At 39.7% G+C, this 24,558-nt stretch overlaps 1 long non-coding RNA gene across 1 annotated transcript in view; it reads left to right on the forward strand.

Moving 5' to 3' along the window:
- Window positions 1–24,558, forward strand: part of LOC148125647 (uncharacterized) — a 63,075-nt gene that overhangs the window by 31,303 nt on the left and 7,214 nt on the right. Inside the window, exon 2 of the long non-coding RNA XR_015743898.1 lies at window positions 1,080–1,193. This is a non-coding gene — a long non-coding RNA (uncharacterized LOC148125647). The remainder of the gene's footprint in view (window positions 1–1,079; window positions 1,194–24,558) is intronic.

Raw genomic sequence — 24,558 nt, forward strand, 5'->3', positions numbered from 1 at the left:
TAAGATGGCAGTGTTTGGTTGACAGGATCTGGGGCATATCTATCTGGTTTGACCAAGTTAAATAAATTGCATTCCATAAGCAAACTACATCCATATGTTCACATTCTTCCAATTATCCAATTAAACATCTGTAGCCTTATCATTTTTCAACATCCTCACAATACTTTCTGTCCTATTTTTCTTGGATGTTAAATGTTTGGAGCATTCATTTCATGTCAACTGTTTGATGTTTATCATTCCCATATAGCTTTCCAAAATAATTCTTCCAGCACTTCATTATAATTTAATCTCATTTCATATAATTTTTATTCAACTCAGTTCCCTCTGCTGTAAAACTTTTTAGTTATTTTCATTTATAGTAGAACCTCAGTTAATGTAGCATTTGTGGGGAGGGGATCAGTGGTGGGATTCAATTTTTTTTTACTAACAGTTCTGTGGGTGTGACTTGATGGGCGTGGCAGGGGAAGGATACTGTAAAATCTCCAATCAGATAACAGATAATAGATAATCAGAGTTGGAAGGGATCTTATAGGTCATCTAGTCCACCCCCCAAGCGGGAGACCCTACATTTCTGACAGATAGCAATCCAGTCTCTTCTTGAAGGTCTCAAGTGATGGTGCTCCCACAACTTCTGAGGTCAAGCTGTTCCATTGGTTGATTGTTCTCACTGTCAGAAAGTTTCTCCTTATTTCCAGGTTAAATCTCCTTGTTCGGTTTCCATCCATTATTCCTTGTCTGGCCTACAGGCGCTTTAGAAAATAGATTAACCCCTTCCTCTTTGTGCCAGTCAGAGGTGGTATTTATCCTTCTTTACAAATTGTTTCTTCCCTAATATTCACTCTAGACAATCAGAAATGGTCTGCTCCCATTTAGAATTCTTATATTTCTCTGGTTCCTTCACAATCTTTCATTATAAATAATCCATCATGCTTCAAGTTTATCTTCATTCCTTTGACATCTGTGCTAATGAATAGGCTTATGGTTAAACTGTGTATTTGAAACAAAATTTTCCCCAAGCACTGATTTACCAATCTCCACATTCATTCCCACTTTTCTTATACTGTCTTCTCTTATTCCAGGGCTGTCAAATTCCCAGAATATGGGCCAGATGTGTCGTGTGCTGGCCATGCCCATGCCTGGTTTAGTGAAGCGGGAAAAGGTTCTGATACATCACATGATGCTGCCGTAGTGATGTGAGTTTGACATCCCTGTCTTATTCTCACCCTTCCATTCAGGTCATGCAAAGTACTAAATTGTTTCCCTAGATTACATTCATTCTGAATATAATGCAATTCCCCTATAACCAATAATCAAATACTGCATCTACTTTTCCATTATCACAACTCATTGGGATATGAATGCAATTTTCACCAATCTACTATTATTTTCATATGTACTTTTTGATGGTTCCAGATTATAATCAGCTTCTAAGTAGCTGATTAGGATCACATGCAAATTGTTTACAAAACGGTCCTCTCTGTTCCCAAATATTGTTTCCTGACTTGCTAGTTTCCTCCTCAATGCACTTTCATCTTCATGCATGTATTGATCAGCTGTTCTATGCTATATCATTGTACCCCCAATTATAGTATTGCATCCTTCTCCTTTCTCTACATTTCAGAAACATATAACATGGGGAAAATAGGAGGAGGAAGGTGTGGTGGATATTTGTAAAAATAATAAAGACAAGATACACATAAATAAACTTCTTCCCTCCCTCCCTTCCTTCCCCTTAATTTGTCTCCTTTACCCTTTACCCTCTTACAATCCAAGTCTCAAGGACCTCATTAGATGGCTTCATATTATATATATTAACTTTTGCCATTCATCGTGATGTTCATCAATGAATGCTTTCACATCACATCTTCGCTGCTGATGTAAAGCTATTCAACACCACAGACAATACTGCTACCCTTCAAAAAGACCTTGACTATGTATCAGAATGGTCAGACAAATAGCAACTTCAAATCTCAACAAATAAAGGCTTTGTCCTACATATTGGCAAAAGAAATCAGAAAATAAAATACAGGCTGAATAGTCAAAACATGGTTGATGATCCAAACTCTGTCAAGGATCTTGGTCATCTCTAATGACCTAAGTGCTAGAGCCCACTGCCCACGTTACGTATCTGATATTAACACAGTTGAGAAAGTCCAGAAATATTTCACAAGAAGAGTTCTCCACTCCTCTACTCGTTGCAGAATACCTTATGCCACCAGACCTGAAATTCTAGACCTAGAAAATGTAGAACTATGCCGCCTTCAGTCCGATCTAAGTATAGTATATAAAATCATACATTGCAATGTCCTACCTGTCAATGAATACTTCAGCTTCGACCATAACAATACAAGAGCAAACAACAGATACAAACTCAAGGTTAATCACACCAAACTTGATTTCAGGAAATACGACTTCAGCAACAGAGTGGTCAATGTCTGGAATACTCTCCCTGACTCTGTGGTTTCTTCCCCAAATCCCAAAAACGTTAACCTTAGACTGTCTACTATTGACCTCACCCCTTTCCTAAGACGTCTGTAGGGGGCGTGCATAAGCGCACCACTGTCCCTGTCCTATTGTGTCTTTTATTTTTTTATTTTTCTTATACATATCCATATTTTCATAACTATGTTTTTACTTATACCTATTATCTTGTAAGCAATTGACAAAAATAAATAAAAAAAACCCATAATGCTTTTTAGTAAAATAGAGGATTAACGTTCTCTGTCAATACCAAGGACAGCACAATCAGTTTGGTCACCCAGCCTTCCATTCTTCCGAGGTCGGTAAAATGAGAACCCAGATTGTTGGGGGCAATATGCTGACTTGTAAACTGCTTAGAGAGGGCTGTAAAGCACTATGAAGTAATGTACAATTCTAAGTGCTATTGCTATTTTTATTTAACCAGCACAAGCAGCTAAAATCCAGTTTTATTTCTTAAATGCTCAAACTATTCTATGCAAATTAGGATTCTGAACAGATGCTATGATGCGTTTTCTCACAATTACAAATAAGACACCGTAGGAATTCTAGAAAATGTTTAATGTGGAGATTCACTTTCCCAGGATAATTTTTCAAAGTGGTGCCACAGAATTTTAGATCCTGAGAATGATGAATCTGATCTAATCAGACCAATTAAGCCTAAAAAGAACAAAAGCCCTACTTATTACATGGGATCCAGTAACAACATTACTAGCCAAGGAGAAGAACAGCAGCTGCTATCCCCTATATAAACAGGAAGCAATATTTATTCTCTAAGGAGCAAAGGGGTTAGGAGTCAGTTATTCAGACTCCCCCATGCAATGTGAGCCAGTGATGTCAGCTTTCTTTCTCATCAGTCATGGATTTCAACTAAAGAGAGATGTGTTCATTCCTATATCTCCCAAGGAAAAATAGACCTCTTTTTTAAGCAGGAGGAACTCTTCCTCATAGAGATGTATGGTGCAAACCATGAGAACAAGTTTCTTCTACATCATCTGGAGACAACCAGTCCAAGCAAAGGATTTTAGTAGCTGCCTCTTCAAAATATTAAATTCATGTACTTGTGATCTATTTCTGAATTTGAGGATGATGTCAGACCTTTAAATACTTGTTTGTTGTTAGTTGCGAAGTCGTGTCTGACTCATCGCAACCTCATGGACAACATTCCTCCAGGCTTTCCTGTCTTCTACCATCTTCTGGAGTCCATTTAAACTCATGCCTACTGCTTCAGTGACTCCATCCAGCCACCTCATTCTCTGTCGTCTCCTTCTTCTATTGCCCTCAATCTTTCCCAGCATTAGGCTCTTCTCCAGTGAGTCCTTCCTTCTCATTAGGTGGCCAAAGTTTTTGAGTTTCATCTTCAGGATCTGGCCTTCTAAAGACTTAAATACTTAGATTCTTAGGATTTAAATATTTAGATACTTACTTAGGATTTAAATATTTAATATTTAAATACTTAAATACTTAGAATGACTTTAAATGATTTCCCAAATTAACACTTGCAAATTATTTACCTCTGCTTTTAATTTTTTTTAAACATTTAAAACCTATTATCTCTCTTGCATATATGATTGTATTGTTTTTAACCATTCTAAATGTGTAAATACATTTTGCGTATCTTTAGTACATAAAGTTCTCTAATCCCGACTCCTTAATGTTATTTAATTGTGTTAAGTTAAAGGGAAAGAGTGTTTTCTTCTTATTCTCCCCAGAAATTCTAGTTTCTATGTAGACTTGAACTTTTTTTTTTTGGTTTGAATTTATAAGAGAAAAAAAATCACATAGTGCTTTCTGAACCAAATGCTAAGCTGGTTTTCAGTGAGAGTAAATCTGTTAGGGGGGAAAAAAAACATCACAAGCAAAATACCTGCTTGGAGAGATAATCATTAATGTCTTCTGGTTCTGTTTTATTTTGTGTTGGGGTCCCTACAATTGTATTTTGTATATAAGGATAAGGATGAACAAGTTTAACATTTCTAAATTATGTCTTTATGAAAAGATGTTCCTGAAGAAAAGCTATAGACATTTGTTACAATATCAGGTTCAGAGCTTGGAAATATTAAGGACAGGAATAGATTCATTGGAAATGAATAACATGCACAGTCTACATTAGGAAATATGATAGTCCAAGACACAACTCCTAGTGTTCTAAATTACTTTGCCAAAATATTTTTATACAAATATGTAGATATATCCACCCAAACGCAGTAATACCTCCTAAAAATGGAGGACCTTAACTTGCCACTCAGAAAGATGCATGGGGAATTTGATATGACAAATATTTGGTTTTCTTTGGATTGCTTAATGTAAACTTAGGCAGTAAGGAAGCAGGAAGTAGATTTAACTATGATGGGTGTCTCTTATCTAGGAAATCAGTACAAATATAAATTGTATATAGCAATTATTGAATGCAGTTTATCACGGGCATTTATAACTCCTTGAACGTGAGCTACTATCATAAACCACTGTTTCTCTAGCTTGGCAAATTTAAAATGCCTGGACTTCAACTCTCAGAATTCCCTAGCTATCATGCTGGCTGAGGAATTTTGGGAGTTGAAGTCCAGGCATCTTAAAGTTGCCAAGGTTATATTATAGACTGTATATGGCTGTTGAGATAAAGCTCCAGCTTTAAAAAAAATCCAGTAAAAATCTAGAATTTGATAGTTATAGGATGTTAAAGGCGCTCACAAATCTTACTGTATGGCCTAGGAAGCTTGCATGAAATTTTAACTACTAATGCAAAAGGGAAAACTTTTTTATTAGATGATGATGTGAATTGAAATAGAAGGATGCTTTTGATGGAGGATGACCCTAAAAGGGCCATCTAAACCTTCTGCACTAAATTTGGATATGTGAGGTCAAAGAAGGACATTGGTTGGTGGGATTTTTATTTTATTTTATTTTGGTTTCTGGTAAGATTTTCCCTGCCAACTGTGGGAGATTCTCCCTCAGCCCAAGTAAAAATAATAACCTGCTATTTTAAAACAGGGCTTTACTGCCCTAGTATACTCTAAATAAGCAGCATCAAATGCTAGCCAGGCACTGCTAGTCTGTAAAATATATGCAGAACTAACTCCTCCAAGTATGTCATTTTTTTCCTGAATGATTTCCAAATTGCTTTCTGTATTCTATGGAGGAACTTTGGTATAATATTGGAAAATAAATTGATATAAATAAATAAAATATAATACTGTATACCAGGGATGTCAAACTCAATTTCATTGAGGGCTGCATGAAGGTTGTGTTTGACCCTGGGGGCCTGGGGTGGATGTGGCCAGGGTGGGCATGGCCAGCTCAACATCAGTTGTGTCAGGGATGCCTGTGATGGCCTGAGCACTCTGCTAGCGAAAATGGGATCCCGAGCTCTGTTTCTGTCCATGATGGCCTCCTGCATCCCTCTGCCAGTGAAAATGGAGCTTTCAAGGGCCACAAGTGGCCCTCACGAGTTCATTTTTTGCTGTGATGGACTCCTACAACCCTCTGCTAGCAAAAATGGGAGGAGAGCTCCCGAGCTCCATTTTCGCTGGCAGAGGCACTGCATGCCAGTCCCTCTCTGTTTCCAGGATGGCCCTAAGCAGCCCGGATCTGGCTCCTGGGCCTTGAGTTTAACACCCCTGTTGTATACAATCCTTTGGCTGGGGAAAAGAATCTGGCACCTACTAGTGGGACATATGCTACATTAAGACAAAAGATTAGTTATGTATTTGACTGGCATGATTTTGAGATATCTTCTGCCTATCCTAACCACAGGGTCACTTATCAGAACCAAGTTTTTTTGTTTTAATTTTACACCTTTGGTTGTGACTCCTGGCCACAGCCTGAACTAGTTCCTGCAGTTTTCTTAGCAAGGATTTTTGGAAGTGGCTTGCCATTGATTCCTTCCTAGGGCTAAAGGAGTGTGACTGTCTCAAAATCATCCATCTGGCTTTGTGCCTAAGACTGAATGAGAAATCAGAATCTCCTGTTCTAAGCTGATACCTTTACCACTACATCAAACTGGGTTTCATCAGAGCACAGTAGAAAACAAATATACTGTGTGAGTTGTCATGAGTTTCTTTGAAATTGAATACAATTTCTCCCTGGAGAAATTCAGAAAAATTAGCCATCCAATTTTTCTATCCATAGATTTATAGTGCATCTTGAGAGGCTATTTGTGCCTACCACTGGAACAAAATAAATTTCTTTCAATCAGTTTGGATAAAGCTACCTTAACTGAACTTCAAGAAGCAACTTCACAAATCTTGGCAGAAATTATGGAAGACATTAGACCAAGATAATTTGCCTCCTGCAGAGTGCATTACCTTTAATGCACAAGAGATGCTCTCAGCTTCTTGACCTGCTCAGCCCATTTGGCTCTTCAATTCCCCCCCCCCACACACACCCTTAAAGTCTCAATTGCAAATTACTTGATATTGAAATTGAGTATATGCAGTTTACTGTACAAGTATTTTGCTTGTAGAACACTAGGTTACCAGAGGATACCACTCGTTGATGTTAATGTTGCTGTGGAAACCTTGAGGTTGGAACTGGCTGAATTCAGAAATCGCATGCAGGAGAACTCAAGCAAAATTACCTTTATGGTTTCCACAGCAACCCTAACTTTATAACAAATATATGTAGGCTGGGTAAGCTTGCTCTCTAGACCTTGCTTGTAGTTTCAGGGCCAACTTCTAGCAATTTCATAACTTTTCCAAGTGTCTTTGTTTTCTTTCCGGCACCTTTGCTGACTAAAGACCACTTTGGCAACAAACACTGACGAAGAGTCTTACTGCTTTCCCCAGCATGGGTTTTTTTTGAAATGTCCATTTCTTTTCTCTTCTCTATTGAAAATATGTAATTTTGGGATTCAGTTCATTTCATTTGTACATAGCGGGAATGACTGCAGCCTGAAGCAAAAAAAAAAAAAAAAAAAAAGATTGTGTGGTAAGCAAAGATGAGTTTTAAACCTTTTCCTTTTGCACCCTTCTCCAGCTGAAAATGAAAGTCTTTCAGGCTTTTCTTATTGCAGAGAAGGACAGGAAATATTTGTTCATTTTCCACCATAAAGGGAAAATGTGGAAAGGTAATTTTGAAAAGAGAAGAGACTTAAGGAGCTCTCCTCTTCAGCCACAAATTGATAGGGTGCAATGGTTAAAGTTTCAGATGAGAAGTACCTTGCCAATATAACATAGGGGAGAAAATGTATGCCATCTTAAGTCCTGTGGAAGAAAAGTCAAATGGAAATGTAGTGTGATCTTCAAGCTATAAGATTCCATGGGAGGAACGTGTTTATGGGATGGAAATCAAGAGTCAAGGTAGTGGTTGTGATCACATGATTAAAGTCATGTGTGTGTGAGAGAGGTGGGGGAGGGAGGGAGAAGGGAGAGAGGGGGGGAGAGAGGGAGGGAGGGAGAGAGAGTGGAGAGAGAGAGAGAGAGATGGATGTGCCTCTCTCTATAAGCTGTTATGGACTATTGGGAGTATGAAACTGCTCCAACCTGATGATAGGACAACATCCTCCTGGGTATTGGAAAATTATTTTGGGCAATTTCCAGGTTGGTTTTACCCAGCATATACCCAGCCAATCCCTATGTCCAGATCAAAGCACGCATAAATGCTGACAAAAATATAGTTGAATATTTATTTATTAGACCTCAGCAACATCAAATCAGTGAAGTGGCAAAATGGGAAAGAGACAGATAGGCAAAGAGACATGAACAACAGACATGAGATTAAAAAGGAAGAGGTCATAGTATCAACAATCTACATTACATGTTTCAAAGGGGATAGAACCATATAGAGCAGGGGTGTCAAACTTGCGTCTTCACATCACTGTGTGATATATCATGACTTTCCCCCCACCCTTCGCTAAACCAGGTGTGGATGTGGCCAGTGCATGATGCATCCGGTCTGTGGGCTGCGAGTTTGACACCCCTGATCTAGAGTCACTGGAAACAATACTGTGGGTAATTAGCATGGCTTTTGGTTATTCCATTATTTTAACCTTTTTAACATAATGGAAGCAAAATAGAGACAGACAGTGAGATGTCAGTGGCTCTCTCCTTGATTCTGCACCATGAAAGAAGCAAGTGGATGTATGGGAATGATGTATCCATCACAGGGCACCTGAGATCAATAGCCCACCATAGGCAGAATAGGAAATTTGGCAGTACTGCAGTATATAAATTGTGTCCTCATCCTGTTCTTCAGCTATTGTTGGATGAAGCAGTCTGGGAGTGTGGCCATTGTCTGTTTTTTCAAAGGATTTTAAACACACTTTTATAGTCTGTGGGATTTTTTCTTCTTCTTCCTCCTCCTGACTCTATCACTCTCCCCATCCTCAACAAGAAGCTGGTTGCTACATATAAAGCAGAGGTGGTATTCAGCAGGTTCTGACCAGTTCTGGAAAACTGGTAGAGGAAATTTTAAGTAGTTTGGAGAATGGCAAATACCACCTCTGACTAGCCCTGCCCCCATCTATTCCCTGCCTCCCAAGTCCCAGCTGATCAATGAGGGCTGGGTTTTCTTTTGCTGCCCTGCACAGAATGGAGCTGGAAAGCAGGTTAGTGGGGTGGGGAGGGAATGGGGATTTTGCAGTATCTTACCCCTGCCATGCCCACCAAACCATGCCCACCAAGCCATGCCACACCCACCAAGCTATGCCCACAGAACCAGTAGTAAAATTTTTTGAATCCCACCACTGCTAGAAAGGATACGTCTTTCGTGCCAGAGGTCTGGATATATTGTTTAAAAAGAACTTTAGACACCACCCACCTCCAAACCAACTCTGTGTAGCCCACAATTTAAAATAATAGAACAGTTATACAAAATATGCAAGATCAGAGTTCATCTTTACCATACACCATGTACAGAAGGAAAAAAAAATCTAACAAGAGGACCACACTCGCCCTACTCCAAGGCTTTGGAGAACAGCCAGGTTTTCAAAGACTTCTAAAACCTCATTAGGGTGAGAATCATCTGACGGGGGCGGGGGAGGAGTTGTATTCCAGAAGGCAGGGGTCATAACAGAGAAGTTACCCTTCTTGCAGTGGTGGGATTCATTTTTTTTTACTACTGGTTCTGTGGGCGTGGCTTGGTGGGCATGGCAGGCAAAGGATTCTGTAAAATCTCCAGTCAGAGGTGGTATTTGCTGGTTCTCCGAACTACTCAAAATTTCCACTACCAGTTCTCCAGAACTGGTCAGAACCTGCTGAATACCACCTCTGCCTCCTTGGATCCTGATAGCTGACATTGTTTAATGAAAGAGACCCAGACAGGTCCAATGCTACTAGTTCTCCTGAATAGGCAGAAGGCATAAGAGAATAGGATGAGGACTGCAGTTAGTTTGTAGATTAGAGATGCCCCACTCTTTTTCCCTAAAATGAACAGTTTCTTTCAAGTTCAGGTCTCTTGAATAAGAATTATTTAATTGCACCCAACATCCCCCCTCCCTACTTCTTCATGACTTAGCTGAGTTTTGACAGCTCTTTTCATTTAAAAAAACTAAGCAAGATGCTGGTAAAGTAACCTCCATCTTATAGCTGAGCCATTCTGAATACTCAATATTAAGGTGGAATTTTTTTCCTTCCTTCCTTCCTTCCTTCCTTCCTTCCTTCCTTCCTTCCTTCCTTCCTTCCTTCCTTCCTTCCTTCCTTCCTTCCTTCCGTTAACTGGCCACAATCTGCTACCTTCATGTGGGATGGATATATAGGAACTCTGCTAGCTGGGAAATTCTAAGAATTGTAATTCCAGCATATCTGGAGGGAAGCAGGTTGAGAAAGCCTAATTTAAGTCATGTTCAGCTTCTTTCTACACTATGATCCAGACTGTGTTAAGTGCTGCTGACATTACAACAGCAAACTATCTTCAATATTCTTGGTAATTGGAGTTCTATAGTGTGAAAATAATAGATTTTCTAGTCTTGCATCTAAGACATTTCAATTTTTTAAGGTATTGTGCCATAATTTCTTTGGATGCAACTCAGCTGCATATTTTAGCTACCAAATAATTACAAGTCTTGTACATACTTACATAATCTAATACGCACTGTATAATCAATGTATCACACAAGGCCAGAAGATGTCAGCTTGCTGTAATTGTCAGAAACCTGTGCCAGTATATAAGGGTATTAGATCTTCTCAACTTTCTGATGAAACTTGGAATCTCTCTTCTTGTCAATGCAATTTCAAGCCTGGTGATATAGAGTATTCTGTTGCGAGCAGAGGAGTGTAATACTCTTCTCATGAAATACTTCTGGACTCGCTCAATTGTATTGATGTCCGATATACAGTGTGGATTCCAGACAGATGAGTTGTATTCGAGTATTGGTCTAGCAAAGGTTTTGTATGCCCTAGTTAGCAATTCAATATTTCCAGAGGAGAAGCTTCATAAGATTAGATTTACAACTCTTAATGCCTTTTTGGCAATGCTGTTACAGTGAGCTCTAGCACTTAGATCATTAGATATGAGTACTCCGAGGTCCTTGACAGAGTGAGGGTCATCACCGAGGTCATATCTGCCTAACTTGTATTTGGTGTACTGATTTTTTTTATCAATGTGTAGGACAGAGCATTTGTTGGTCGAGATTTGGAGTTGCCAAATGTTTGACCATTCAGACACATAATCAAGGTCACTTGGAAGAATAGTAGCATTGTCAGTGGTGTTGAATAGTTTTACATTATCCATGAAGAGGATGCAGTTGCTTATAAGGTGATCACAAAGGTCATTTATATAGGATGTAAAGAGTGTGGGTCCTAGAGTACTGCCTTGCGGGGGCACCACTGTTAACAGGAGCAGGGTTTGATCAAAATAGCAGCATACAGGGTCAAAGTAGCAGCACACAACAAAAAAAGGATTAGTAACGTTACCTTTTTACAATGATCTCTTGCAGCACAATCTGTTTTTGGACAAGGATGCTCACTTTCTGTATTCCTTTTAAAAGCTCAAACATCCAGGAAAGACAAGGACTTTCCTAATACTGTGTACTGGGGATTGTAAGGAGGTTGGGCTTGGAGGACACTGAGATCAAGAGCTTTGGTATTAGAAATGGGTATATTGGCCCTCCATGATGACCAGAACTTCTAACATTACCAAGCACTGGCTATGCTGGTTGTGGCTGATGGAAATTGAAGACCAGCAAAGTCTATAGGATCTCAGGTTATCTACCTTTATACAGTGGTGGGATTCAAAACTTTTTACTACTGATTCTGTGGGCATGGGTTGTTGGGTGTGTCGTGGCTTGGTGGGCATGGCAGGGGAAAAACTCAATTCCCTCCCTACTTCCAGGGGGAAGGTTACTGCAAAATCCCATTCCTCACTCCAGTAACCTGCTTTCCAGCTCCATTCTCCTGTGCAGGGCAATAAAAGAAGACCCAGTCCATCAGCTGGGACTTGGGAGGCAGAGAATAGATGGTGACGGGGCCAGTCAGAGGTGGTATTTGCTGGTTCTCCAAACTACTCAAAATTTCCACTGCCGGTTCTCCAGAACTGGTCAGAACCTGCTGGATATCACCTCTGCCTTTATATCAGATTCAATCCAGATATCTTACTCTCTTCCCCTCACTCCCCCCCCCACTAATCTCCCCAAAATTATGTACAGACAGCAGAGATAATCTTTATTTTAATAGCCTAGTCATTATCCAGGAATGAAGTATGTAACAATATAAATCATAAGGGTCTGAAAGTTGGGTGATGCATGAGTTCTCCTCATATGGGAACCTAAAAGACTGGCTCCTCGTTGCTTTGAATGACAGAGAAAAAAAAGCAACTGCGTTTTTGACATGCAAGAAAGGTTTAAAGGAAAGCAACACAGGGGGCAAGATTAGCAAGATTTCACTGAATTGCACACTTTTATCTTTGGGGATAAAGTAGACTAATCAGCAGGCAATTTGTGAATGGATCTCCCAAAATTTAGTTTGCAAAGGGAAATGTAGGCATGCTAGCACTGCCCTGGGGAAAAATAATGCAGTGAAGAAAGCCTCCATAGGAAGCAGATGCTGAGAAGTTAGAGGGCAATCCATCATCAGTCCCTGGCTGTGAGAGATGAAGTTGGATTCAAAAGGATCTGAACTTGCAAGATGGAAAGTTTTAATTAACATTGCAGGGGAGCTTTGCTAAACGGGCTATGTTAACAACAGTTTAACAACATTTTTAACTATATTAACATCATTTAACAAGTGAGCATTATAGATCAAATTGAGCACAGGGAAATGGATAGTGAAGCCCTATAATACATACCATGCAAAATCACCCTTGTGTTTCCACTTTCAGTTAATTATGAGGAAAGAAAATGCTGTAGAAGCACTGAAATCCCTGCTAAGGAAGCAATTGTTTTGCAGGTTTTTTTCTTCCCAGATTTATTTCTCAGTTGAACGTGAGTTCTCCCCCCCTTCTTTTTCCCTCTTTGGACAGTACTAACGTCATAGGCATGTCATAAAGGGGATCAGGAAAATAGATAGTTGGCTACTTGAAGCAGGATATATTGCCTCTCATCATTTAACTAGTAAAAGTACCATGAAAGCAACACGATCCAGTGTTTGGATATCTTTCCCCCGCCTTATTTTACCTTCATGAATCCCGGGAGCTTTTTCAAGAAGACATGTGATGCTATTACTTTCCACAGACCTACGTCAGCAGTCACCCAGCACGTGGCACACCGGTCTGCTTTTTCTTGTACTTCCTTTTGCTTCACCACCATGGTAGCTGTCAGAATCAGCACATCAAAGAAGAAAAGGACATACATTTAACAAGCACATCTAGATTAAAAGGTTTGAGTAGTCACTGCGTAGCCTGGTGCCCTCCAGCTGCCTTTGACTCCATTTGCGACTAGGATGCTGCAACAATAGAAAGACAAGTATTGGGCCATGTGACTTGAAACTGAGTGGAGAGTAGGGGTGAAAACTATATTAACATAAATGATTTGCAATATGCATTACGTGTAATTGTTCTGTGACTGAAAATTTGGATGGGCAAAAAAAGGTAAAAAAAATTCTTGGGAGACATTTGTTCCTTGTTGGAGTCATCAGATAGGGTCAAAATCTGTTATTTCTGGCCATAATCTGTCTGTGTGTTTTCAGTTCCCAGCTAATTTAGAATTTGAAGGATGGATAACAAAGAAGGAGGGTACCAGGACTTAAATAAATTAAGACATGTTTATTAAAATTGTTTCCATTAATTTCTTGCATTGTCACGGTTCCTTCTCCAAACTGTGGCAGTAAGACACAATGGCGAGGATGGAATTCAACTCAGAAAGGGGTTGCTTGCATTAGCTCTTCAATGTCTCTCTCCCCTCCTCCTCCGTTCCTCCCACCCAGTTCCTTAGTTTTAGGCATCATCAAGGAAAGGTTACATATTCATGAGGATTAAGTGTGTAGCAGGTATTGGGCACCTGCTGTGACAAAAGAGGAAAATAATTACCTAATTGGGGTTAAAGCAGAAAGCTTGTCATCTCACAACTGCAAGAGCAAATAGGAAGAGCTAGCTTATTTAAGCAGCCTCTCTTCTAGATGTTGATGAAAAAATGCAGGTCACCTTGAAAACAAACTCCTGAGAAGTTGTTTTTAAGTGTCAAAAGCCAGCAACCCTTTGGGGATTCTGGGGAAGGAAGGGTGGACTGATGACATGTCTACAAAAGTAGGGATGACAATTGCAGTGAAGAATGAAGAGCAGGTGAATAGACCAGCTCTTCATAATTCCTCTTTGGACAAGAAAAAGACTTGAGATCACCCAGCAGTGAGATCACCTTCTCAGATTGCTTTGTTATAGAATCCAATAATTCTGTTCTGTGTAGAACAAAGGACAGTATGCCATTTTGTTATGATCTAATCTTCCTATCTCCTTGCTCTGATAAACACTGTATTCAGACTGCCAATTTCCCTGGAACTGAAATAATAAGTAGAGTCATACATGAATCTTTGAAAAGAGCAAAATGTTCTGGGATTCAGGAAAGGCATCCTAACAATGAGGGACCACTCTGGTCCCAGCTAGCATTCTGTCTTCTTTCCTTCTTTATTTCACAGTATTTATTAATGTTTTTTTTTTTAATATAAAGGTAAAAGTAAAGGTTCCCCTTGCATATACGGTGCTAGTCATTTCTGGCTCTAGGGGACAGTGCTTATCTCAGTTACAAAGCTGAAGAGTCAGCGCTGTCCAAAGATGTCTCTGTGGTCATGTGGCCGGCATGACTAAATGTTGAAAGCGCATGGAACGCTGTTACCTTCCCACCAAGTGGTCCCTATTTTTCTACTTGCATTTTTACATGATTTTGAACTACTAGGTTGGCAGAAACTGGGACAAGTAACGGGAGCTCAGTCCATTATGCGACATTAGGGATTTGAACCACCAAACTGCCGACCTTTCTGATCGACAAGTTCAGCATCTTAGCCACTGAGCCACTTCATCCCTCTAAAAAAATCTACACAATATTTAAATCACTGCCTATTATAACTTGTGACCTAGATTCCTATGCTGAACATAGGGTACAGATATAGTTTTCCCTTTTTATGTGCCTACTACTAATGTGTCTACTAATTTTAACTTCATAACAATATGAACGTGCTCTACGTGTTTGAGGTATATTTTCTGAACATTTTAATTACTTTTATAGTCCACTTTCTGATGGTATTTCAAGACTGCATGTTATTTTATCCTTGCAACAGCTTTGTGAGGTACTTGGACTTTGAGATACTAATTGGATGAATTTCAACCACTGAGGTACGTGGGGACTGATCTCTTTGATCCCATTCCAACCCCCTAAACCACTATAATCTTTGAGGCAAGTTTGGATTATTGTGATTTTAACCTGACAAGATTAAATAGGGGTTTAATCTTGTATTTCATGCTCCAGATCCCATCAATGCAACAATGATATCTTATGGCATCCAGGAGATACACCTTCCTTTTCAGTCATCAACCCTGCCTTTTGGAATTGCCTCCCTACTGAAATTTGGATGGCTCCAATGTAACCATCCTTAAGGAAGGCCTTAAAAGTTTCATTCTTCCTCAAGCTCTAAAGGAACCCACTTCAGCCCATGGGATATGAATTACTGCCTCTGGTGTATTTTTTATTTTATTTTATTATGACTTCAATGGTTTAAGGCAGCATGGTGGCTCAACAATTAAGATGCTGGACTTGTTGGCTGGCAAGCTGGCTGGTTTGAGATCTGAGCACCATGGGTCCATTGTTGCCCCAACTCCTCCTTTTGAACTTATCAGTTCAAAAGCATGCTAATGCAAGTAGATAAATAAGTACCACTTTGGTGGGAAGGTGTTATGTTGGCCACACAATGTCTTTGGACAGCATTGGCTCAATGGCCTTGAAACAGAGAATGAGCACCACCCCTTACAGTCAGCAACAGCCGAGTAAAATCTGCAAATCAATGGTTTAACACTCCCCCTTTTAATTGACCAGAGTGGTTTGGCAAGTGTGTAGCCATACAAATGAATAAATGCATAAATATAAAAGGAGTAAGAGGAGGACAGACATGATAATATGCTAAGGAATCATTTATTAAGCCTAGGTAACGGCAATCAAGGTTTTGTGGCTCTAAAAGTTAGAACTGAGAATCATAATCTCAGAAGGCCTCTCTTACTTCACTATCCAGACATTGGCCTTTGTAAGGAAAGAAAGTCAAAATGGTGACCATAACTGAACAATCAATGCCCTGGCCTTTTTGTGTATATATTTGTGTACATATAAAAAAGGGGGATAGATTTCAAACACATGGTTATGACTGCCTTCTTGATTATTTTTTACCCGCCCTGTATTTAGAAAGAGACTAGGCCAAATAATGATAGCTAACCAAGTCAATCATCCCAGCAGTGACTAGAAGCTGATTCCATAATGGCTTCATCCCTCATATTTGAAGACAGTCATCTATTTGATTGCCCAAGTATGGTTGAGGGATATAGAACTAGAAACAGGGAGGATAAGGTTCTTGTTTGTTCACAATGGACATTTGGACATTTTATGGAACATGAGTAGCTGGATAGCAAGAAAGGCAGGAGCCCTGAAACTGAGAAGAACAAAGAAGTTACCAAGGCACAATGAAAGGCAGGACATCAACTCATCTAATTCATAGCTAAAGTGCAATAATGCAATATCATCCATGAGTACTTCTCTGAATTTCTCATGTGTGTTGAAATAAATTACAGGAACAGATTTCCCACCCAAATTGATTGATTAAAAAAAAATAATGAGTGGAGATTAAGAACAGAATCTGTATTGCTAAACAAAATAAATACTCAGATAACACAATGTTTATTAAGCACTAAGAAATGCAATTAATAGAAAATTAATAAAAATTATACAAAAAAGATTTGGTTAATAACAGGTTGGTAGAGGAATATTCTCTAGAGAACTTTACAGTAACTACTTCTAAAAGTGAATCTTAAATACTAATTGCTATTTAAATATATTTAGCATGTCAAGTTGGCATGAGGATGGGCTCCAGCACGAGTCTGAAAGTTCAGAAGACTAAACCTCTGGTCCTGGTGACCAACCCAGATTGGATCTTGCAACATTAATCTGAGACACATATATTTGCCTTCATTCATTTGCATGTATTATACATTTCATTTGGTCTCTATTTTGGAAATTCAGAAGTGATCATTCCATAGATTTTCTATATCCAGCAATTTCTAATCCATAATTTTGATACTGAGAGTATCCCTTTCCATTTCTTTAATGTGATTCCTTTACATGCAGATACAATTCACAAAAATATACATTCTCCATCTCTGCCATTCCGTTGAATTAAAAAGGTTAAGGAGTAAGCTTCCCTTTCTATGGACAATGGTCACAATGACTTTATTCATAAGGCATGCAATTTAAACTCTTTTTAAACACAAAATCCTTGTTCCCACTGTGATTATATCCTTTTGTTAAAAAGATAAAATCAGTTGGCTTCTTAACATGAAAGAATGGTACAGAACAACTGTAGAATTAAAAATAACCTTCTCAGAAGACTCAAGCAGTATCAGAACTTTTACAATCAAAAAAGAGAAAGGCAAAAATGGAAGCACAAAAGGGCCTCTGGATCCCCATGACAACCATCAGCTTGGCAGAGAGCTCTATTGTACTCTCAAATACCCAAACCTGCTGGAAATTCTGCCATATTGGGCTCCCTGGAATGGGCAATTCACATTCATATATGAATATGAATATTGGAGGGCAGACTTATTCATTCTATCTGGACAGGGAGCAATGCTTATAGTCTGCCCCGCAATATTCATATTATTTGTTGATATTAGAAAGGAGAAAGACTCTGAAAAAGGCCTTTAAGTTTGGATGGACAAAGTTTTGGTTGGCAAATGCCATACTTAACATTTTAGGAACAGAGACCTACAAAATAGGTGTGGCCACTTCATACATGAGGAAAGAACTGCTTCTGGTCACTCATTTCTTCCCTGAATTGGGACATGTAGGGCGGGGGGCAGAATACAGATTAGAAATTATGAGGATAACCTGAAATTAAATTGCAAGCATTTTTTATTTTCTTCAACACATCCTTCTTAAACTGAATACTTTTATCTGTAATACTAATGAAGGCCAAGGCAAAGACTACTCCATTAATTCTTCTAATAACTCAACTGTATTTGACATTTTCTATTGCATAAATGCCGGCACCTAAAAACTACTTTTAATAAGAATGGTTTTGGAATGAATAGGAAAGGGGAAAAAACCACAATGTGCCAATTTTTATTCTCTTGCTGGCTTTTGGTCTTTTGGTTTATACATTTGAGGGAAGGGACTGTCCTATTTATTACAGAAAACATATAAGTGAAGTAAAAATGTCTCAAATAAGCAATTAAAATATTCCACATGTCCAATAACATTTCACAAGATATAGAGAGACTATTTAAGCATACTTAAAACAGAATTATCATGTTTTGGTGCAGCATGTTTTTGGGAATTACTCTTAATTTCATAAATTAGGGATTTGTTGTTAGAGAAAAATTTAACACTTTTAGAGAGAGCCTGTTGTTTGTGTGCATTACGCTTTGGCCTGTACCTCAAACTATGAATCTCCAAGAGATGAATACGATGAGTGAAAGAAGAAAGTATTGTAGCCAATATCTAACTAGTTAAATGGATGCTTTTCTTGTACCGTTAACTAGTCAGAGCCAATCTACATGAAAAGACATTGTCCACTCTCCTGTGTCAATGCCACTTCAGAATCCATACAGTCAAGTATGTTATTCCAGGGGTCCCCAACCCCCGACCCATTACCAGGCTGTGGCCTATTCGGAATTGGGCCATGTGAGTGGCTGGCTGAAGGGTGCACATGTGGAACTCAACTTGCATGAGCAGCGGGCTGGCAGACCCTCATGCGCATGTGAACCGGCCCGCTGCTTGTGCAACCCAGTTCCTGTCTCCCCTTCCCAGCTGGGCCACCAAGCTACAAAGGTTGAAGCTATTATTCCATTCTTACCCATACAGTAAAAAACCCCAAACCCTACATTTTTTTACACAGAAAATCAGTTCACTGGAGGGAAACACTTCTTGCTAATATGCTATCCTCATATAGCAGGGGTGTTAAATTCAAGGCCCGCGGGCCAGATCTGGCCAATGGGATGCTTAGTTCTGGCCTGTGGGGCCGCCTTGGAAACAGCAAACACAGGCCCATGGTACTTCTGCTAGTGAAAATGGAGCTCAAGAGGGCTGCAGATGGCCTTCCTGAGCTCCGTTTTTGCTGGCAGAGGGTTACAGGAGGCCATTGTAGCCAAAAATTGAGTTTGAGAGCCTGTTTTCACTGGCAGAGCACTTGAGCCTCCACAGGCACCCCCGATATGAATGACTTCAAGCTGACCATGCCCACTCTGGCCACGCCCCTCCCTGCCCCCCCCCAAGGTCAAACATAGCCCTGATGCATCCCTCAGTGAAAGCTTGACACCCCTGTTATACAGGCTGGAAAATTTGAGTACTCGTGCAATCTTTACATTTTTAAAAATAAAATGGGAACAGAGCTGTACCACATTTCATGTGAATGATTTGAAACATGCGGTTTGAAGTCTGAAGCATGTCAGGGTATCAAACTTCTTTCTTTGAGCATCTTCCTGATCATCACATTCTTAACTCTCTGTGCCTCTGTTGTGCCTGCTCTTTCCTGCCACATTCTTCCATAAGCATGATTGAAGTAATCATTTCTCTTGGGAGGCAAGCTGCGTAAGCCAGGCTCAGACTTTGACTACATTTGACCTCCTGTCCCCGTACAGAACAAGAGAAAGGAAGCAGTAAGCACTCTTTAATTGCATTAGTTACACACATGCTCTGTGAACGCCAGACCAATTAGTGATGTTACTTTCTCCTTCAAAGAGCCAAAAAACATAGCCTGTCATTTAGGAAATGTCAGCAGGCTCAAGTGTGTTGGCCTGGATGAAACAGCATGCCTGCCACTACCTGGCCTATCAGGATGGGAGCAGGCAGGTGAACGGATGGAAATATTTGATGTACCAGCCGAATAAATATGCCACACTTTGTGCTTAAGGATGTAAGAGAAATCTGCAATAAATTTAAGCAGACTGTCAGTTCTACCTCCTGTGGATTCTTTTCCTAGATGGGAATGACTTTGGATGCTGCTGGATCATCTTCTATTAGTTTGGGGAAAGCATTGATTTGTCATCAAAAAACAACTTATGGTTGCTTGGGAATCTTCCAGAATGGTTTTGTGTAGGTTTCTGTTGTACATAATAAATAAAGATTTTCAAAATGATAGCATAAACTTACTTTACACATGCAAAGTCCAGATTCATTTAGCATCATATCCACCCATCATATAGGCAATGTTATATTACACAATTGAAAATTGCAGGGAAGAGGTGGTGGGGAGGACAGATAGAAAGTTATATTGGGTAGCTCTTTTTCTCCCCAGGAAAGATCTCAACATCACAAACTGGTCAATAGAAGGGTGAAATAAAATGGTGGGTATGTATGTAAAGCATCCAAGAAGCAGTTGGTTGTGTCCGTGCTGATCTTGTCTGGTCTAAAAAGCCCAAGGTTAATGTTTGAGTAGGTCACTAAAAACGGTCTGTAGGCAGGGTTGTGATTAAAAAAATAAATACATTCCTTGCAGAAGGGAGGAATGACAAATCACTTGGCCACTTTTGCCAGGAAAAGTTCTTGGCAACATCTATGTAATGACTAAATGAGCTTGAAGTTAAGACACGTTTTTCAAATCATGCTCGAAGTTTTCATGAAGCATATTCTTAAGTTTGCAAATATGGATTGTCATGTACCTCTTTTGGCAAGAGTCAAAAAGAAAATGGTAAAAAAATTAATTTTGGCTGCATTAAAAGACAAAACTCACAATGGCAAGATAGATCCCCCGCAAGTCCTGCTGTGCTACCTCATTGTGATGGTGGATGGGGGAGATGAACAAATGCTGGAAGGGTATGCCAAGAGATGCCAGGATCTCAGCAAGGATGTAGGTCATCCCTGCTGACTTACTAAAGCAAATGGCATTAAGGGAAGATGCTAAAGTCAGATTATTTTAAGTGACAATGGCAATTTCAAACCAGAGGTGGTATTCAGCAGGTTCTGACCAGTTCTGGAGAACTGGTAGTGGAAATTTTGAGTAGTTCAGAGAACTGGCAAATGAGACCTCTGCCTGGAGATTTTATAGCATCTTTCCCCTGCCACGCCCACTAAGCCACACCCACAGAACCGGTAGTATTTTTTTTTTAATCCCAGCACTGTTTCAAACTATGTGGGAGAAGGCAATAGTAAATTACTTGTATGTACAAAAAAATAAACATATAGAGAAATCTACGTGGTCATTTATTTGATGGTACATAATCAATCAATCAATCAGAGATGAATAATGTCCCAAACTTCTGTACCTGTAATTGGGTAAGAAGGACCATTCTATGTTTATAGACAACAAAGCTGCATTGTTTAACTCCTCTCTTTCATTCATTTCATGACGGCAGAGCTGTAGTGGCACAGTGCTTAGAATGCAGTGCTGCATGCTAATTCTGGTGGCTGCCTGCAATTTGGAAGTTTGAATCTCACCAGGCTCAAAGTTGACTCAGCCTTTCATCCTTCCGAAGTAGAGGGGTAAAATGAGGACCCAGATTGTTGGAGACAATATGCTGACTCTGTGAATCGCTTAGAGAGGGCTGTAAAGCACTTTGAAGTGGTATGTCTAAGTGCTATTGCTATCCACCTATATAGATTGTTTTTAATTGGTATTCATTCACAAGCTTTTCTTAACTACCTTCAGTAAGAGTGAGATTTTTTTACATTTGAAGTTGATATTGAGATTTACGTAAGAAGATTTTTTTCCCCATTATTTCATGGATTCTCTTCCTGCCCTTATGTGCTTAACATATCCTGAAGAACATGCATAGATGAAAATATATCTTAAAGAACAGCTCAAGGACAAAAGAATGCTAATATTCTTGCTGAGTCCTAGGAAAGGTTAAGCTATCTTCTGATTTGCATCTTGCATTTTTATTTAAGGAAAGGTTTGGTGGGAGAGGGGTGAATGGAAATCCTGCTGAAACACACTGATAGTGTGCATTGTATGCAAAGTCCCTGATTCAATACAAAGCCATGGTTCCACAGTGGTTAGAATGCAGTACTACATTCTGCTGATTGCTAGCAGTTAGATTCTGACTGGCTCAAGGTTGTCACAGCCTTCCATCCTTCTGAGGTGGGTAAAATGAGGACCCAGATTGTTGGGGGCAATATGCTGACTCTGTAAACCACTTGGAGAGGGCTGTAAAGCACTGTACTGTGGTATATACTGTAAGTCTGAATGCTATTGCTACTTCCCCTCTGTTCCTTCACAAGAACTACAGGTAATCCTCGATTACAACCATTTGTTTAGGGACCGTTTGAAGTTATAACATTGAAAAAAGTGAGTTATTTGTTTATTTATTTAATTTATATTGTCGCCTATTGGCCCATGGGGACTCGAGGTGGCTTACACAATGCAAAACCATATTTAAAACAAAAAATAAAAATAAAAACAATAAAAACTAACAAAAAGAATCAAATAAATTAGTAAAATACAATAGAACAAAATTTGGGAAAACAAAAAACAAAACAAAACAAAAAAACAAAAAAGATTGATTATTGGTTTTCACACTTATGAATGTTGCAGAATCCCCATAGCCATAGAATCAAAATTCAGATGCCTGGCAACTGGCATGTATTTATGATGGTTGCAGTGTCCTGGGGTCATACGATCACCTTCTGACCAGGAAAACCAATGGGACAGACGGACTCACTTAAAAACAGTGTTACTAACAACTACAGTGATTTACTTAACAACTGTGGCGAGAAAGGTAACAAAATGGGGCAAAACTCACTTAGCGGTTGTCTTGCTTAGCAATGGAAATTTTTGGCTCAATTACAGTTGCAAATCAAGGACTACCTGTAATGTAGCAAAAAAAAAAAAAAAAAAAACTGTGGGAGTTGCTGCTATTCCAAAGTACTGGACTGGATCTGGCTTGTATTAGCTACACAATACCCATGAGATCGATTTGTTTCTGCATAAGCATTTTTTTAAAAAGAATCCAGCAACTTGTCACTGCTTTACATATATCATATTGGAAATGGGAATGAGGATCAAGTTTTTCCATTTTTATAGCAACTTGCCTCATGCAATATTCTGGAGACCTCTATATAAAGTCTAGTTTTGTGTCTGCATGGTTGGCCTTCATATATGTACTCCAGGACCGGGTGGTCCAAATGGCTATAGCCATTTAGTCTTATCTAGGATGAAATGTTTAACAGGATACAGTAGCAACAAACATCCCTGAACAAATTTCCCCTTTGTGCATTTAAACTTTTATTAATTTTTTATTTAGACCACATGCGGTGGATATTTGGACCATGCCATCATGCAGGATATCTTTACTCCTGAATGGGGATGCATTTTCCCATTTGAAACTGACAATTTGGACTTTTCTTCCTGGACTTACAGCATCTGCTTGAAAAGGTGATAGCTGGGAACTAAGGAGATTCATCTTGTGCACCAAAACCTCATTTTTGTTTCTGGACAGGGCCCACATGCAGACTGATAGATGCAGACTGTTGCAAAGTGTTCTACATGGGGTTGCCCTTGAAGACCACTGAGAAGCTGCAGCTGGTTCAGAATGCAGCAGCATAGGCAGTAATGAGAATGCTATGGTTTCATGAACCAGACTGGTTGTTTATTAGCTTCTGGATACAATTCAAGGTGCTGATTATCATCAATAAAGCCCTTCACAGCGTAAGGCCTGCTAAAGGAGTTTCTGTCCTTCATGTAGAATTGCGTGCTCGAGGTTCCACTGATGAAACCGTGTCATCAGATGGGACTTAGGAAGGTGGTCTTCTCTGTTGCAGCACTTATGGCCCCTACTATGTCACACATCCTTGAAAGCATGTTTTTTTTCCTCCAGGCTCTGGTGGGCCTCTTATGGAAATACACTAGCTGGCGTGTTCTATTGTGTGTCAGGATGACAGCATTATTTCCTCTTTATATTATATTTGTACTATGTTTAGCATTGCATGTTTCTCAGAATCACTATGGAGTCAGACCTCCTGTGAGGTCTGGCACAAGGCGTGGCACAAAGGCAACCGAGTCAGATAATCAGTAGGAGTCCCTTTATTAGCTCCAACTTTGCTTCCAATGTCCAGGTTACCTTCTGGCTGGAGAAAAACGTGGCCACCAAAACTATCTATAAGTCCAGTCAAGGCAAAATGAGGTAATTAGTCCGGCAGGGCAGGAGCAAGAATTCCAGATGTGAAGGCACAGCAATAACTTAACACGATTGGGAAGACGCCAGGAATACAGATAAGCAAGTCAATACAAGATAAACTCACGTTTTCTCCCAGCAGCTGCCGCACTCAGCATGCATTTCTTTTAAATTTTCTTCCCAGCTGTGGCTAATGAAAGGAATCAGGGCTCTTTCCTCCCCCATAAGCCATGCAACCCACATTGTTCTCTTCTCCGTTCTTCCCTGTGTGCCCTAGGATGAAGAGGGGGTGGGCCTGGATCTTCCTATGAATTCCCTCTCCCTTGTTCTGCTCTGCCCAGCTGGACTTTGCCCTTCCCCAGTTTCCTCCACAGCCAACGGAGCCACACTCCCACTGTCAGCTGTTCGTCTTCCTCC

Source organism: Pseudonaja textilis, chromosome 5 (genome assembly GCF_049901715.1).
Source record: "Pseudonaja textilis isolate UNSWEBS1 chromosome 5, rPseTex1.2, whole genome shotgun sequence".
Taxonomy (NCBI): Eukaryota; Metazoa; Chordata; class Lepidosauria; order Squamata; family Elapidae; genus Pseudonaja; species Pseudonaja textilis.